We start from the raw sequence: 18,845 nt of genomic DNA, 5'->3' as shown, positions 1-18,845 counted from the left end.
TACAGCGATAATGTGTGAGCAAGGTCACCTGGCCCAGGCCTGCAGTATCCAGGCATCTTGATAAAACCACATGAATAGGGGAATAACCTTCTCACGACCAGCTACCCCAGGGGAGTTTTTCAGCCAGACATCTACTGTGCTGCTCAGAACCTTAGTGACACGGAGGCCAGGCTCTGGGTCTGGGGGACCCCTGTGAGTCAGAGCCTGAGACTGGGGAGTGTTAGCATTACCACTTCCTTTATATGAAGAAGACTCAGGAGAATGTCAGTTCCTACCATCGCCATGAATCAATCAGATTCTTCCTCCACGCCCTTGACAAACTCCTGAAAAAAACAAGGTGCCTGCCCAAGGAATGTACATAGGGGAGGTCCAAGGTAGTTTTCCTATGGCTCATAAATGAATTTACTCATGACTATTTCTCGGGGTTGTCAGCCAAGCAGATGTCAATAACATTCATTCAGTAGTCTAGGTCTTAGCTCATGTTATCCTCACGTCAAGTAAAGTACCACGAAGTTTGGAAGCGGAGAGATTCCATCTGATGGGTCAGAAAAGCCTGGACAGATGAGGGGGCATTTGTGGGAAGCCTACTTTAAAGATGGGTGGGATTGGGATGGAAGAAGACATGGGGAGAAAGGGTGGGGACAGAGGCAGAAAGGTCCAGGGGTGTCCCACATACATGTCCTGATGGCTGAGCCTGGAGCCCGAGGTGAGTGTCCCAGAGCAGAATGGGCTTCTGGAATAAAACCACAAATCAGAAATGTACCCAAAAGTAATTGTGGCAATTTTATTTTAAAAGTTTAGTGGCCAAATGTAAAAAGCTGGAGATTATGGAACAGGCATAATTATTTCTTAGCACTGTGAGCTGTAAGATTTCTTCCATAGTTAACTCTCCTGAATATTTGCCAGACTGAAAACACAGTCAATTTCAACTTAGATAGAAGCAGGGTGTTTTAGTAGCTGGGTTACCCAGGAAAGTTACGTTCACCTTAGGGTCCAGATGTAGTTATTAAAAGCATGTACTCTCACAGCCCCAAATGTCCCAGTTTGGACATGATATCGGCACTCTATTTATCATGGATTATTACTACTATTAATTTTTAAAAATGTGGTGAAATACACACAACATAAAGTTTTAAGTGTACAGTTCAGTGGCCTTAAATATATTCTCACTGTTTTGTAATCATTACTACCATCCACCTCCAGAACTTTTTTCATCTTGCAAAACTGAAACTCTTTGTTCATTAAATATTTACTCCCGATTTCTCACTCCCCGCCAGCCCCAGGCAACCACCATTCTACTTTCTCTCTATGAATTTGACTATACTAGGCATCTCACATAACTGTAATCACGTAGTGTTTGTCTTTTTGTGACTGGCTTGTTTCACTTAGCGTAACGTATTTTCTTTCTTTTTGCCCAAGCTGCTTGGCTTGTGGGATCTTAATTCGCTGACTAGAGATCAAACCTGTGTCCCTGCTGTAGAAAGGCAAAGCCCTCACCACTGGATAGGGAATTCTCGGCACAATACTTTTCAAGATTCATCCATGTTCTAGTGTGTGTCAGAGTTTCCTTCCTTTTAAAGGCTGAATAATAAATCTTTCATTGTCTATGATACATATACTACATTTTGTTTATCCATTTACTCACACGTAGATGGATGTTCAAGTTGCATCTTTTGGCTCTTCTAAATAATGCTGCTATGAAAGTGGGTGTTCAAATGTCTGTTGTGTCTCTGCTTTCAATTCTGTGCAACTCCAGAAGTGGGATTGCTGGATCATATGATTTTTTCTGTGTCTAATTCTTTGAGGAATTGCGATACTGCTTCCAATAGTGACTGCACCATTTTACCAGCAGTCAACAGCTGTTCCAGTTTCTCCATATCCTCACCAACTCTAGTTATTCTCTGTTTTTGTTTTTAAATCGTAGTCATCCTACTGAGTGTGAAGTGACTATCTCAGTGCAAATGAAATCGATTGCATTTTCCTATTGATGAGTGCTGTTGAGCATCTTTTCATATGCTTTTTGGCCAGTTGTACACTTTCTTTGGAGAAATGTCTATTCAAGTCTTTTACCCTTTTTTTTTTTTTTGCTGGTTTCAGGTTTTATTTTAGAGTTTATGAAATTCCTGTGCCATCCATGAGCTTTTACTCATGTTTGCATATAATCTCCATGTTTCAAAATTAAAGCCAATGGATTGATGGTAGCTGTCTGGTATCCATTTTAAGATCTGATTGTTTTGTATAAATGATACATAGGGATAAGAAAGAAGAAAAATTCTATAGCACACAATAAAGGAAACCTAAGAATAGGGATTAGAAAACAGTAAAGGTTTTTTTTTTAATTTAAAGGTTTATTTATAAAATTTCCCACTTGATGGGGCCTTATTTTTGCATGCTGATGAAGAACTGCACAAATGAAAGTTAATAGAGTTAAAATCAGCTTGCCTACCCACCCATAGTACTGTATGGATGCAAGAGTTGGACCATAAACAAGGCTGAGAAGGAAAAGACTCTTGAGAGCTCCTGGACAGCAAGGAGATCAACCCAGTCAATCCCAAAGGAAATCAGCCCTGAGTATTCACTGATGCTGAAGCTGAAGCTCCAATACTCTGGCCACCTAATGCAAAGAACTGACTCACTGGAAGAGACCCTGATGCTGGAAAAGACTGAGGTCAGGAGGAGAAAGGGGTAACAGAGAATGAGATGGTTGGATGCCATCACCGAATCAATGGACATGAGTTTGAGCAAGCTTTGGGAGATACTGAAGGACAGGGAAGCCTAGCGTGCTGCAGTCCAAAGAGTCGGACACGACTTGAGTGACTGAACAACAGCAACCCATAGTGGAAGCAGGTTCTTGGAAGTTATAATTTAAGGTACCCCAAAAAGTTGGAAATAAAACAAATTTAAACAGTAAAGTACCCTGTGAAATGCCAAAAAAAAAAAAATCAGGTTATTAAAAGGAAGTTCAAAAGAGAGGGGATATATGTGTAGCTGATTCATTTTGCTGTACAGTAGAAACTAACACAACATTGAAAAGCAAGTATACTCTAATAAATACTCATTTAAAAGTAAATAAAATTGGGTTGTTTATTTTTTATTTCCATTTTTTGAGTTTTAGGAGTTCTTTGTATATTCTGGATATTAATCTCTTATTTTATATGTCATGGATTTTGCTTTATATGATTTTGGAACATAGAATCCCCAAATTCGGTTTGTACTTGAATGACTCATAGTCTAAACATATAATTCAATTGCATAACTACAATTTAGAATGCCAACTTAAAAGTTATTTAGTTTAATGTTACAAATGGTAGTACATCATTTTTACAAAGATTAGAATTATGATAAAATCTAATCTCTATTATTCTGCTTAAATAGTCTCCCTTAAATCTTTATATTACATGTTATATTATAAAGGATCCATTATTTTTCTTAAATTTATCTGGCTAACACATTCCCTCTTAACCATCAATTTACTTCCTGATTTATCTATTGGAAAGCTCTTAATAACTATTTTGTTAGATTTAAAAAAATGCCTTTCATAATCATCATTAATTCTTGCAGCATTTTACTCCTGCAATTGGTATAATTTTTTCCCCTTAAGTATTTGGTAAAACTCATCAGTGAATCGTTTGGGCCTACTGCTTTCTTTGTTTTGAAACCTTATTAATTATTGACTCAATTTCTTTGAATAGACCTATGCAGATTATCTACTTCTCTTTCTGCCAGTTTTGGTAGATTGTGCCCTTGAAGGAATTGGCCCATTTCCCTAAATTATCAAATCTGTGGGCATAGAGCTGCTCATATATTCCTTTATTATCCTTTTAATGTGCATGGGATCACTAGTGATTTTTATCTTCTCTCTTTGGTTATCCTGGCTAGAAGTTTACCAGTTTTACTAAATATTTCCTCCCAAACAAGCTTTTGGTTTTGTTGATTTTCTTGAATTTTTTTTTTTGGCCGTGCCAAGTGGCTTGTGGGGTCTTAGTTCTCTGACCAGGGTTTGAACCCAGGTCCTCAGCAGGGAAAGAATGGAGTCCTTTTCCACTGAATCGCCAAGGAATCCTCAAATTCCTGTTTTCAATTTCATTGATTTCTGTTCCAAATTTTTATCATTTTCTTTTCTTTTGCTTACTTGAGATTTATATTGCTCATTTTTTCCTGTAGTTTCTTCAGGTGGAGGCTTAGATTATTAATTTTAGATCTTTTTTCTCTTCTAATACATGCATTCAATGCTGTAAATTCCCCTCAAAGCACTGTTTTTGCTGCATCCCACCAATTTTGATCTTTTATTTTCATATTCACTTAAAATATTTAAAAAATATTTTCAAAATAATTTTTTCTTTGCAACTTCTTTGATTCTTATGTCATTTAAAAAAGCTTCAATATTTGGGAATTCTGCAGCCATCTTTCTGTTAATTTTTAGCAATTGTATTAACTTCTAGTTTCAATCCATTATGGTCTGAGAATATAACTTACATAATTTCTATCCTTTTAAACTTCTTTAGATCTGTTTTATGGCCCAGAACGTGATCTGTTTTGGTAAATTTTCCATGTGAGTTTGAAAATAATGTGTATTCTGCTGTTGTTGGATGAAGTATTCTACAAATGCCAGTTAGATGTAGTTGAGTGGTGCTGTTTAGTTCAACAGTTGAACTGAACTTTTGAATTCAATTCAACAATTGAGTTGAATTAAGTAACAGTGCTCATTAATTTTTTTTTTTTTTTTTTGCCTGCTGAATTTGTCAACTATGGATAGAAGAGTGTTAAAATCCTCAGCTACTGTATTTAACTCTTTTTGTGACTGGCCTATTTCACTGAGCATGTCCTTAAAGTTCATTCCTGTCTTAGCATATGTCAGAATTTCCATCTTTTTAAAGGCTTCCATCTCTTTAGCTTTAATTTATCTGTATCTTTATATTGAAAAAAATTTTTAGATAATATATAGTTGGGTCTTCAGTTTTCATTCCAATCCCAAAGAAAGGCAATGCCAAAGAATGCTCAAACTACTGCAAAATTGCACTCATCTCACATGCTAGTAAAGTAATGCTCAAAATTCTCCAAGCCAGGCTTCAGCAATACGTGAACCGTGAACTTCCTGATGTTCAAGCTGGTTTTAGAAAAGGCAGAGGAACCAGAGATCAAATAGCCAACATCCGCCGGATCATCAAAAAAGCAAGGGAATTCCAGAAAAACATCTATTTCTGCTTTATTGACTATGCCAAAGCCTTTGACTGTGTGGATCACAATAAACTGTGGAAAATTCAGAAAGAGATGGGAATACCAGACCACCTGACCTGCCTCTTGAGAAATCTGTATGCAGGTCAGGAAGCAACAGTTAGAACTGGGCATGGAACAACAGACTGGTTCCAAATAGGAAAAGGAGTACATCAAGGCTGTATATTGTCACCCTGCTTATTTAACTTATATGCAAAGTACATCATGAGAAACGCTGGACTGGAAGAAACACAAACTGGAATCAAGATTGCCGGGAGAAATATCAATAACCTCAGATATGCAGATGACACCACCCTTATGGCAGAAAGTGAAGAGGAACTCAAAAGCCTCTTGATGAGAGTGAAAGAGGAGAGTGAAAAAGTTGGCTTAAAGCTCAACATTCAGAAAACGAAGATCATGGCATCCGGTCCCATCACTTCATGGGAAATAGATGGGGAAACAGTGTTGAACTTTATTTTTCTGGGCTCCAAAATCACTGCAGATGGTGACTGCAGCCATGAAATTAAAAGACGCTTACTCCTTGGAAGGAAGGTTATGACCAACCTAGACAGCATATTGAAAAGCAGAGATATTACTTTGCCAACAAAGGTCCATCTAGTCAAGGCTATGGTTTTTCCTGTGGTCATGTATGGATGTGAGAGTTGGACTGTGAAGAAGGCTGAGCACCGAAGAATTGATGCTTTTGAACTGTGGTGTTGGAGAAGACTCTTGAGAGTCCCTTGGACTGCAAGGAGATCCAACCAGTCCATTCTGAAGGAGATCAGCCCTGGGATTTCTTTGGAAGGACTGATGCTAAAGCTGAAACTCCAGTACTTTGGCCACCTCATGAGAAGAGTTGACTCATTGGAAAAGACTCTGATGCTGGGAGGGATTGGGGGCAGGAGGAGAAGGAAACGACAGAGGATGAGATGGCTGGATGGCATCATTGACTCGATGGACGTGAGTCTGAGTGAACTTCGGGGATTGGTGATGGACAGGGAGGCCTGGCGTGCTGTGATTCATGGGGTCGCAAAGAGTCAGACACGACTAAGCGACTGAACTGAACTGAACTGAGTTGGGTCTTGCTTTTGTATCCACTATGACCATCTCTGTCTTTTATTAGATCTATCTAGACCATTCACATTTAAGTAATTATTGATAAATTGTATTGCTATCTGCCATGTTTGTAATCGTTTTCTATTCATTGCACTTGTTCTTTATTTCTTTTTAAAACTCTATGCTATTTTTCTACCTTCTCTGGCTTTGAGTATTTTAAATTATTTCATTTTCTCTCCTCTCAGTGTATCAATTATACTTTTTTTTTAAAATTTATTTGGCTGTGCCAGGATTTGTTGCAGCACAGGGGATCTTTTTTAGTTGTGGCATTTGGGATCTATTTCCCTGACCAGGGATCAAAACTGGGCTCCCTGCTTTGGGTGCATGGAGTTTTAGCCACTGGACCATGAGGGAAGTCCCTCAATTACACTTCTCTCCGTGGTTGTCCTACAGATTGCAACAGACATTTACAACAAATCCAAGTCCACTTTCAATTAGTACTATATAAATTCACTGGTAGTGCAGTTGCTTATAATGGAGGGTTCCCAGGTCCTCTCTCCTGTCTCTTATAATATTGTTGTTAATCATTTTACTTATCCACAAGCTGTAACCACCCAATGTATTGTTGTTATCATTGCTCTGAACAATTATCCGTTAGTTCAATTTAGATTAAGAAAAATAATTTTATTTTACTTTTATTTTTTCCTTCTCTGACATTTTTCCTTTATGTAAGTCTGAGTTTCCAGGTACATTGTTTACACTACTCAATTTGTGGGACTTTGTTATGGCACTCCTAGGAAATTAATATACTAAGGTATCGGGAGAAGGGAAATATTCTATAATCTTATGATTAAATCTCAGTGGTCTGGAGTTTCTAGACTTGACTTTCAGAAGCATATCTTGGCTTTTCTTTCTTTCCTCTTATATGAGACTAGAAGTTTGGAGGAGGCTGGAGTTGTCTTATTGAGCTTCTTCCAGGGCAGAAAATGCTCTGGTAAAGCAGTATTCCTTGATGGAGGATCTTTCTTAAGGAGAACAGAATGCTCCGGGCTTTCAAATTGGTTACATTCCCCCTGAGTGTATTTTAAATGGTTACTTTTCTCCTCCCCTTCCTTAAGCATGTGGATTCTTTCCCTACTTTCACAGCGGCGAAACTGGCGGGGCTCCTAGAGATAAACCCCAGGAAAGTGTGGAACCCTTCCTTAAGACTGGAACCCCAACAGTTTTTAACTCTCAAGCTGGTCCACACTCAGCCTCCAGGAATTCATCAAATCATTTGTGTTCCTGCCAGTTGCTGGTTCCTGTGGCAGCTTCTGCTCCTGGTAAGTTGTGAGTCTCTTCTTTCCCTGGTATCTCCAGATTTCAGCTTGGTGGTTTATCCTGTGATCTCAGTTCTCCAATGAATCTAAGAAAAGTCGTTGATTTTTAGTTTGTTCAATTTTTTATCATGTGAGGATGGAGGAAAGACTTTCAAGTCTTTACATATTAAGAGCTGTGTTATGGTGGCTTTTTGTTATTCAGACTTGTACATGTTTTAGTATTGTGATTCAATCTCCTACTAATTCTTCTTTTTGCCTTTTTAAAAGCATCCTCCTCCCCACTCCCCCACTGAAGACTATAAAGAAACAGATATGGAACAACAAAAATAAAAAACCTGAGAAAGTTAGGTAGGTCTAGAATCTTATAAAGAGCGATGACTTTCTGGTCTGTGATTCTGACTTCTCTTCTAGAAATTTCTTGAAACCTAAGTTACTTCTCCTGCATCTGACCTTGGTGGCTGATCACTGCTCTTATTCTGCTGCCAAACTTTTCTTATCTTGTCCTTCTCAAAAATGGTTTCTTGTGTGTTTCCTTGTCTTGCTGTTACTTTGTAGACAATTTGAGGTCCAAGGCTCAGTCTTCTCTGTCTTTGATAGCTGCCTGCAGTCTTGCACAAAGCCAGTCTGTGATTAGGACTCTGGGAAAGTGTACCCTTAGTTGAACTGGATTCTTTCCGCCAGCTGGTTTGGTGTCGAGTGAGTCATGGGTTCAATGACCTCTTACTAGCACATATGCCGACGAGTGCACTCATGTGCCCACCCCATGAGCCTGGCTGTATAAGGGACAGATGACCCCCAGGAAGAGCTTTTATGAATTTGACAGCTACAAATTTGCCCAACTCATCAAAGATGTTCATTATAGAAAACTTGGGAAATACAACTAAGCACAAAGAGGAAAATAAAAATGACCTATAATCCTGTGGTCATTATTTTGGTACGATTGCTCTGGCCTTTTTACTACACAGTGCTAACAATCAGGGGTAAGGAAGATGAGTGCCCTAGGAATCAACAAAAATCAAGGATCACCATTGCTGTGATTGTCATATATGTATACAAAAAAGGATAACAATGGTTTAGGAGTGAGAATGGGCAGGAACATAGCTTTTCAGTCATTGTGTTTAGTGCAAAGCCCAGTCCTATCACCTTGGGTAAATTGCTTCTTTGTGTTTCAGTTTCCTCATCTGCAAAATGAAACTAATACCATCTACCTTCGAGGTTCCTTGGGAGTGATTAAATGATCAATGTACCTAAAACACTTAACACAGTACTGGGAACAGGTCTTCAGTAAGTAGAGGAATTGGAGGGAAAGAAGGGTGAGGGTGAGAAAATGGAAGTGGAGTTGTGTCGAGGAAACAGTATATTGAATTCACCATTGTGCTTCCAGTGGAAGATTACCTGCTGTTTTAAATGTGATTTATCACAGATAGATCTATATTCCAGCTTGTCTTCACAGAAAAATGCTGGCTAATAAATAAAGGATGATAGAATTAGATAATCACCATTTTGCCAAGACCTCTGTAATAACCAATCCAATTAATATCATCAGTAGATGCTAAAGTCATTAGGTAAAGGGCTGTGGAGTACAGGATAGTTGCATAGTACAGAGTATTACTTTACAGATTTTCTGTTGATTACAGTGGAGAGACATTCTTGCCAAAAATAGTTAATCTGAATTACATACTAAGGAAGCAAACTGGGGAACAGTTCAAAAGGCTCTTAAAAAAGTGTCAGTGTCATGAAAGATGAGAAAGGTCAAGGGACAGCTTTAGATGAAAATATTTATTAAACAGTCAAATGCAATGTGAGAAACTTGAATGGATGTAGGATAATAATTTTTTAAACTAGATATAAAAACATTTTGGAAATGATTGGGAAAATTTGAATAAGAAATGTGGATTAGAGAAAATTATTGTGTCCATGTTAAATTTCTTAAGTGTGATGATAGTATCATGGTTATATAAGAGAATATCCTCTGTTAATAGATGCAGGTGAAATATTTAGGGGTAAAAGTGACCTTATGTTTGCAACTTACTTTCAAGTGGTTCAGCAAAAAGTTGTATATATGTACAAATATGTGTTTATGTGTGTACATATATGTGTGTGTGTATGTGTATGCGTGTGTGTGTGTGTTGCTCAGTTGCTCCAACTCTTTGTGGCCTCACGGACTGTAGCCTGCCAGGCTCCACTGTCCATGGAATTCTCCGGGCAAGAATACTGTAATGGGTAGCCATTCCCTTCTCCAGAGGATCTCCCAACCCGGTGATTGAACCCAGGTCTCCTGCATTGCAGGCAGATTCTTTACCGTCTGAGCCACCAGGAAAGCCCATATATGTATGTAAGTAGAGTTACATACACAAATAGATACATATTATATATATATAATTGTTAAAGGGTAAATGGGTAATTATTTGTCTTTCAACTTTTCTGCAAGTTTGATCTTTTAAAAAATAAAAATTGGTGTAAAACCCAGCTTTCAGACGAATGCTAGAACACGATCTCCCACCAGCCTAGACACTGGAACTCCCTCATAAGGAGAATTAGAGATCTGCTGGCTTAAAGACACTGGTATGTTTTTCTGGCTGCATTTTACTATATACACCTCCTTTATGGACATCTGGTCTACCAAGGGGATGTGTAATCATTCTCTTATGCTTGCTTTGTATTCAGTTTTGCTTTGTATTCAGTTATAGCTGTAAGGAAATTTCCACTGATCTGACATTTAACAGGCCCATGAGTAGTGATACTACTAATGTGGTACTAAATTTAGATAGGACTGTCTTGAACAAGCCCAAGAGAAAGTACAGTGAGAAAGAGCCTGTGTTTAGGTTTGGGGATTTTGCAGTTTTCTGAGGAGAACAGGAGTCTGTATGGAAACCACTTTCTTTTCTAAAAACATCTGATCCATTGTTACACGTGCTCATGACAAGAACTGAGACCTGTCATCACATCAGGGAAACATAGAAAATAGAATGTTAAGACCTTTTTACCAGGTGATCCCCAAAGAAATAACAAGTAATCAACTTCCAGTGCAGTGTGGTTTGAATCGTTTTATATAATTTCAATAGGGGACTGTGAACTAGTCTTTTCTTTGCCTCTCAAAGCACGTGGAGATTATTATTGCACAAAGACGATAAATATGAGTTGGGATGCCAGCTCTTGGGGAGAGAGGAAATTACTGTCACATGGTAAATGGATAAGAATACTGGTGCGTGTGCATGCATGCTAAGTTGCTTTGACTCTTTGCTACCCTATGGACTGTAGCCTGCTGAGCTCCTCTATCCATGGGATTCTCCAGGCAAGAGTACTAAAGTGGGTTGCCATGCCCTCCTCCAGGGGATCTTCCCAATCCAGGGATTGAACCAGCGATTGAACCTGAGTCTCTTGCATCTCCTGCATTGGCAGGCGGATTCTTTAACACTAGCACCATCTGGGAAGCCCAAGAATAGTGGGGGAATTTCAAAAAATGAAATCGTCACTAATTTGCAGTTGCATCAGGGGATGGCCCATAAGTTTCTCTTCACCTGCCGATACCAATTGTTTGATGTGGACTGCACAGAGGTCTGTGCTAAGAAAGATTACTGATTTAGGGAGAAGAAGGCAGTAATTGATTAATGATGTATCTGTTGTGATTTTTTGTAAGGGTGTAATGGTATGGATATCACATTTGCTGTCTTTGAATTCTCATCACAAACTAAATGGATGCTTGAAAAACATAGTCTTCAAAAAAGCATTTATTAAAGTAATGATTATAATAATAGTCAATGTTAAGCACTTACAATGGGCCAGACAGGAATCTAGGTGCTTTGTATGGATTAACTCATTTAATCCTCACCATTTGATGATCTAAATACTTTAGATCATTATCATTCCCATGGGCTTCCCAGGTGGTGCTAGTGTTAAAAAAAAAAACCCACCTGCCAATGCAGGAGACCTAAGAGACATGGGTTTGATCTCTGGAAGATCCCCTGGAAGAATGCATGGCAACCCACTCCAGTATTCTTGCCTGGAGAATTCACATGGACATAGAAGCCTGACTGGCTACAGTCCACAGAGTTGCAAAGAGTCAGACACAATTGAAGCTTGTTTTGTATTCAGTTTTGCTTTATAGCTGTGAGGAAATTTCCACTGATCTGACATTTAACGGGCCCATGAGTAGTGATGCTACTAACTGTGTCTGACTCTTAGGGTCCAGGCCAGCCACAGATGCACCCCATCTCCAACGATTTTTTGTGTGTGTGTCAAGAACAAATAGGTTGAGAGATGTTGTCTGTGCATAGAAACTATCAGGAAGTTTCTGCCAATGATGTGGAAAGAAGAGAAAACTGTTATCTAAAAGCTAAGTTTTATTTCTTCAATTTACATCAATGTAATTGACAAAAAAAAAAAAAATCCTTGGAGCCAGGGGTGCTCCTGTTGCTAGCCTGGAGCCTAAGATGGCTCTGGGTATCCATCTGGGAGGCAGGCTTTGGGTTCTCCTCTCTATCCCAGCAGACTGCAGTTGCCCAGCTCCTCATACCCAGGGGTATGCTGCCTCTTGTGGCTTAGGGGATCTTAGTTCTCCAACCAGGGACCAAACCCAGGCCCTTGGCAGAGGGCTTTGCTGGTGGCTCAGATGGTAAAGAATCTGCCTGCAATGTGGGAGACTCAGGTTCAATCCCTGGGCCAGGAAGATCCCCTAGAAAAGGGAATGGCAACCCACTCCAGTGTTCTTGCCTGGAGAATCTCATGGACGGAGGAGCCTGGTGTGCTACAACCCGTGGGGTCACAAAGAGTCAGACATGACTGAGCAACTAACACTTTCACTTGGCAGTGAAAGCGTGAAGTCCTAATTACTGGACCACCAGGGAATTCCCGTGAACGCTAAGTTGTAAAATCAATAGATAATGGACCATGAGAGAGTTAAGCCAAGTCCAAAGGGCTCCTGAGCCAGAGCAAGGGCTTGAGTTGTCATTGCAGAAACACTGAAAAAGAACTGTTAAGGCTGAAGGCTGAGGCCTTGGCAGTGCCAGCAACACTGTCAGGGGGTAGGATTGAGGGCACCAGGCCCGAGGATACACACAGCCCACGTGGCACAGGGGGCAGCTACTGTGCATGCGACGTGGGGCTGTGTAGCAGGGGCTGTGAAACATTTGACTCAGTTTGCTCAGAAGCCTTCTGGTTATGATCTGGCTTTCAGCGTATCGTGGTTCGAGAGAGATAGGATCCAGATAATCTGCAGCTAGTGGCCTGCTGCCTCAGGAGCTGTGGTTCTAAAAATGAGCTTGGCTAATGTAAGTGCACTCCCTGTTCTTCTTGTTCAGTCGCTAAGTCATGTCCAACCCACCCAATAGCCTCCAAGACCAAGGACCTGTGCTGGGAATTCCCCGGGGGGAAGTGGTTCCAGGAGACCTGGGGGACTGCCAACCTGTCCTTCCTGGCTGTATGCAGATTCACTTTCCAGGCTCATGGTCTTTGATGAGGTCTGTTCAGAGTATCTGTATCCTGGATGTTTCCAGCCTCCCTGATTCCTGGCTAACCCTGCTTCTTTATGCCCTATTATAATCCCAGGGACTCAGGCTGTGCAGACTATTACCAACAGTAAGTTGTCTGGATAGTGTCTGGAAGCTGTTAGTTTCCTGTGGCTGCTGTAACAAAAGACCATGTATTGAGTGATCAAACCAGTCAGTGCTAAAGGAAATCAACCCTGAAAATTCACTGGAAGGACTGATGTTGAAGCTGAAGCTCCAGTACTTTGGCAACTTCATGCGAAGAGCCAACTCATTGGAAAAGACCCTGGTACTGGGAAAGGTTGAGAGCAAGAGGAGAAGGGGATGACAGAGGATGAGAGATGGCTGGATGGCGTCACTGACTCAACAGACATGAGTTTGAGCAAACTCCAGGAGATGGTGAAGGACAGGGAAGCCTGGAATGCTGCAGTCCATGGGGTCGGAAAGAGTCAGGCATGACTGAGTGAACAGCTGCGAGTGGTTCCAGGAGGCCTGGGGGCCTGCCAGCCTGCTCTTTCTGGTTGCGCACAGATTCACACTTTCCAGGCTCGTGGTCTTTGATGAGGTCTGTTCTATGTATCCCAGAGGTTTCCAGCCTCTAGGTTTTCCTGGCTAATCCTGCCCCTTAATGCCCTATTACAACCCCAGGGGCCCAGGCTGTGCGCAGGTTCCCTTCTCCCTATACTGTCTGGAAGCTATATTAGCTTCCTGTGACAGCTGTAACAAATGACCATGTATTGAGTGGTTTAAAGCAGCACACTTTTTTTTTTTTTTTTTTTTTGCTATGTCACATGGCTCGTGGAATCTTAGTTCCCTGATCAGGGATCAAACTGGGGGCCCAGCAGTGAGAGCACTCAGTCCTTGCCACTGGACCACCAGGGAATTCCTAACAACACACACTGATTATCTTGCAGGTCTGTAGGCTAGAAGTGCAACACAGGTCTCACTGGGCTGAACGCAAGAGACTGGCAGGGCTGCATTCCTTTTGGAGGCTCCAGGGACAGCCTCTTTACTTGACTTTTGCAGCTTCTCAAGGCTACTCTGCCCAAGGCCTGGGCTCCTTGGCCCGCCCCTTCATCGTCAAAGCCGGCAACAGTGTGTTGGGCCCCTCTCCTGTCACTGCCCCCACCCCTGGCTTTCTCTCCTGTCTTTTCCTTCTACTTTTACGAACTCTTGTAAAAATTTTATCGTGCGCACCTGGAAAATCTAGGATAATCTCCCAGTTTTGGGGGCCGTTGGTCAGCAGCCTTAATCCCATGTGTGCATTTGTCTTCCGTTGTGTCCGACTCTTGGTGCCCCGTGGACAGTAGCCCACCAGGCTCCTTTTCCATGAAATTTTCCAGGCAAGAATATTGGAGTGGTTTGCCATTTCCTTCTCCAGGGGATCTTTCCAGCCCAGGGATCAAACCTGTGTCTCGAGTCTCCTGTGTTGGCAGACAGGTTTTGTTTTGTTTTGTTTTAACTACTTTGCCGCCTGGGAAGCCCTCAATTCATCAGTAACCTTAATTCCCCTTGCCATGTCCCCCTAACGTTCACAAGTTCTGGGAATTAGGACGTGGACATCACTGTGGCAGCCATGATCTAGCCGACTCTAGGAGGCCTGAGGAAGGCTCCAGGTCCCACAAAACCTTCCTGGTTGCTGCTGGTTCCTTAGCCAGCATCTCTCCTTCTTCACCTCTGGCCACCTCAGAACTAGCTTCTCTGGGGTGAGCATTCTCCCTGAGCCACTGCCCTGCAAGTGTGGACCCAGGCATTGCCCTAATTCCCCAAAGCCCAGTTGAAACAGGATAAAGAAGTCATTGTAACAGCTGACACAAGAAGTCCTCTTGGCCAAGGAACCATCTCAACAACTGTTGGGGCAGAAGGTGGGACTTAAGGGTGTGGGTGTCAGCAGGAACTTGAGCCACAACACAGAGGCTTCAAGTGCTGTGGGAGGTTGGGGTGGAGAGAGAGAGAAAGTTGAGAAGGCTGTGAGAGGAGCCTGCCAAAAAGAGGCTGGGCAAAAGAGCCTGCCATGTAGGGGCAAGCCTGAGGCCATTCCCCCACGACAGGGTTACTGTGGGCCCTATTAGTTGTGGATAAACTGAAATTTGTGCTTTGTGACATGAACTCTATAGTCTCCTTGCAGCCCCCAAATGTAAAGAACTCCCCAGAGAGAATGATACATATGTATGTATGACTGGGCCCCTCCACCATTCACCAACCGACACTATCACAACGTTGTTTGTTAATCGGCTATACCCTAATACAAAATAAAAAGTTAAAAAAAAAAATCCCCAGAGATTCCTGATTACCCGGGGGCAGGGAGGCTTGTTGGAGCTCTAGGAAGAGACTGACAGCAAGGTGGCCAGAGGGTGTGGTGGAGACGTCAGCAAGCCCTGCCCAGGGTGCTCCCAGCAAACTTGGGAGCATTTTAGCTATCCTTCATCCATGAACAGGACATCCCGGGGACAGAGTCCGGGTGCTTTGTCCTTCCTCAGCTCCTTGAAGCCCAGGTGAGCCAGTCTCATCAAGAGCTTGAAGCAGGGTGAGATTCCAGCTGACTCCTGGATCTCATACCTAAGCCCAGCTGTAGCTTTTAATCACGTTGCTGCTGCTGCTGCTGCTAAGTCGCTTCAGTCGTGTCTGACTCTATGCGACCCCATAGACGGCAGCCCACCAGGCTTCCCTGTCCCTGGGATTCTCCAGGCAAGAACACTGGAGTGGGTTGCCATTTCCTTTCCAATGCATGAAAGTGAAAAGTGAAAGTGAAGTCGCTCAGTCATGTCTGACTCTAGCGACCCCATGGACTGCAGCCTACCAGGCTCCTCCTTCCATGGGATTTTCTAGGCAAAAGTACTGGAGTGGGGTGCCATTGCCTTAATGGTTTAAGAGTAACAGGAGTGTTTAGATACGCATTCAAAGTGATCACCAGGTTTGCCAGCAGCTGGCACCCAAGTGGTGCCTCCCTCGGGCTCCCTGTTCTCTGCAGACCCTGCACTCCGGAGAATTTGCCTTTGGCCATGTTGTTTCTGGGCTTCCCTGACAGCTCAGATGGTAAAGAATCTGCCTGCAATGCAGGAGACTCGGGTTTGATCCCTGGGTGGAGAAGATCCCCTGGAGAAGGAGATGGCTACCCACTCTAGTATTCTGGCCTGGAGAATTCCATGGACAGAGGAGCCTGGTGGGCTACAGTCCACGGGGTTGCAAAGAGTCGGACGCGACTGAGTGACTAACACTTTCACTTCCATGTTTTTTCTGCCTAAAGTATGGTAACCCCTCCCTCCCCAATTTAATCTTCTCTGGGTTGAATAAAAGGGGAAAAAATACCTTCTTGCTCTTAGTTCTCAATTCCAAATTGCAAGTGACACAAAGCTGACCTGATAAACATTATGTTCTGGGTCAAAATATAGGCTATTTTTAGGACTCTTGATCAGTATGGCCACTTTGCATTTTAGAAACTGAATGAAAATGTCCTTCCTCCCTGGACTTCTGCCAGCGCTAAGAACTGCCATTTAATAAACCTCTGCCAATTTGATAGGGAAAAAAATCTCATTTTTGGTTTCAGTTCTTTGACTACATGTGAAGAGGTGTTTTAAAAATATACACATTACTTCTTTTGACTGGGATGAGTAATAATGCAAAGCCCATTTCAAATGTCACTAAATCTTTAGATGTCAGAAAAAATTTCAGTTCATATGAAGAAGGGGTGGTGTCATTAGATGTGCAACTTTTAGTTATGGGAATTGAGTTGGCATAAGGGGGAAGGAGAGGGCTTCCCAGGTGGCGCCAGTGGTAAAGAACCTGTCTGCCAATGCAGGAGACGTGGTTCGATCCCCGGATCAGGAAGATCCCCTGGAGGAAGACATGGCAACCACTCCAGTATTCTTGCCTGGAGAATCCCATGGACAGAAGAGCCTGGCAGGCTACAGTCCATGGAATAGCAGAGTCAGACGCGACTGAAGCGACTTAGCATGCACTCAGGCAAGAGGAAAGGAGAAAAAAAGCAAAAAGCAGGGTAAAATGAAAAGGCAAGGGGAGAAGGAGTAAAAGTTGTGAAGATGAGATTTTTTTTAAATATAGCATTTATTTGCATGTTGTTCCAGGTGCCTTGTAAGGGAGATAGGCTAGTAGGAGGTGGTTAAATGAGTCCCACTCAGCTGACCCTGAACTCTGCCACATCGTGTCCAGGCCAGTGGTTCTCAAACTATGACCTTAGGAACACTTTACACTATTAAAAAGTTATTAAGAAGCAAAAATAAACAAATGGGACCTAATTAAACTTAAAAGCTTCTGCACATCAAAGGAAACTATAAGCAAGGTGAAAAGACAGCCTTCAGAATGGGAGAAAATAATAGCAAATGAAGCAACTGACAAACAACTAATCTCAAAAATATACAAGCAACTCCTACAGCTCAATTCCAGAAAAATAAATGACACAATCAAAAAATGGGCCAAAGAACTAATAGACATTTCTCCAAAGAAGACATACAGATGGCTAACAAACACATGAAAAGATGCTCAACATCACTCATTATCAGAGAAATGCAAATCAAAACCACAATGAGGTACCATTTCATGCCAATCAGAATGGCTGCGATCCAAAAGTCTACAAGCAATAAATGCTGGAGAGGGTGTGGAGAAAAGGGAACCCTCTTACACTGTTGGTGGGAATGCAAACTAGTACAGCCACTATGGAGAACAGTGTGGAGATTCCTTAAAAAACTGGAAATAGAACTGCCTTATGATCCAGCAATCCCACTGCTGGGCATACACACTGAGGAAACCAGAATTGAAAGAGACACGTGTACCCCACTGTTCATCGCAGCACTGTTTATAATAGCCAGGACATGGAAGCAACCTAGATGCCCATCAGCAGATGAATGGATAAGAAAGCTGTGGTACATATACACAATGGAGTATTACTCAGCCATTAAAAAGAATACATTTGAATCAGTTCTAATGAGGTGGATGAAACTGGAGCCTATTATACAGAGTGAAGTAAGCCAGAAAGAAAAACACCAATACAGTATACTAACGCATATATATGGAATTTAGAAAGATGGTAACAATAACCCTGTATACGAGACAGCAAAAGAGACACTGATGTATAGAACAGTCTTTCGGACTCTGTGGGAGAGGGAAAGGGTGGGAAGATCTGGGAGAATGACATTGAAACATGTATAATGTCATGTATGAAACGAGTCGCCAGTCCAGGTTCGATGCACGATACTGGATGCTTGGGGCTGGTGCACTGGGACGACCCAGAGGGATGGTATGGGGAGGGAGGAGGGAGGAGGGTTCAGGATGGGGAACACATGTATACCTGTGGCAGATTCATTTCAATATTTGGCAAAACCAATACAATATTGTAAATTAAAAAAAATTAAATTTAAAAAAAAAATTTTTTTTAATTAAAAAATAGAAATTAAAAAAAAAAAGAACCGGACAGGGAAAACAGACTGGTTCAAAATTGGGAAAGGAGTATGTCAAGGCTGTATATTGTCACTCTGTTACTCCTGTTTATTGAAGAATCAACTGTAATGTTTAATAAAGATAAATTTTATGGCAAAAAAAAAAGTTATTAAGGACCCTCCAAAGCTTTCATTTATGTAGACTGTATCTATCAGTATTTATATTAGAAATTTAAAATTTAAATGTTTACATAACATTTTTATGAAAAACAATTTTATTTTCCAAAACAAAAATATTAGTGAGGAGAGGCATTATTTTTACAGGTTCCTAAATCTGTCTAATATCTGACTTAATAAGATGATTGACTTTTCCTTTC

This window comes from Bos indicus x Bos taurus, chromosome 2 (assembly GCF_003369695.1).
Source record: "Bos indicus x Bos taurus breed Angus x Brahman F1 hybrid chromosome 2, Bos_hybrid_MaternalHap_v2.0, whole genome shotgun sequence".
Classification (NCBI taxonomy): domain Eukaryota; kingdom Metazoa; phylum Chordata; class Mammalia; order Artiodactyla; family Bovidae; genus Bos; species Bos indicus x Bos taurus.
The sequence above is the reverse complement of the archived record's forward strand: the minus strand, read 5'-3'. Positions refer to the sequence as shown.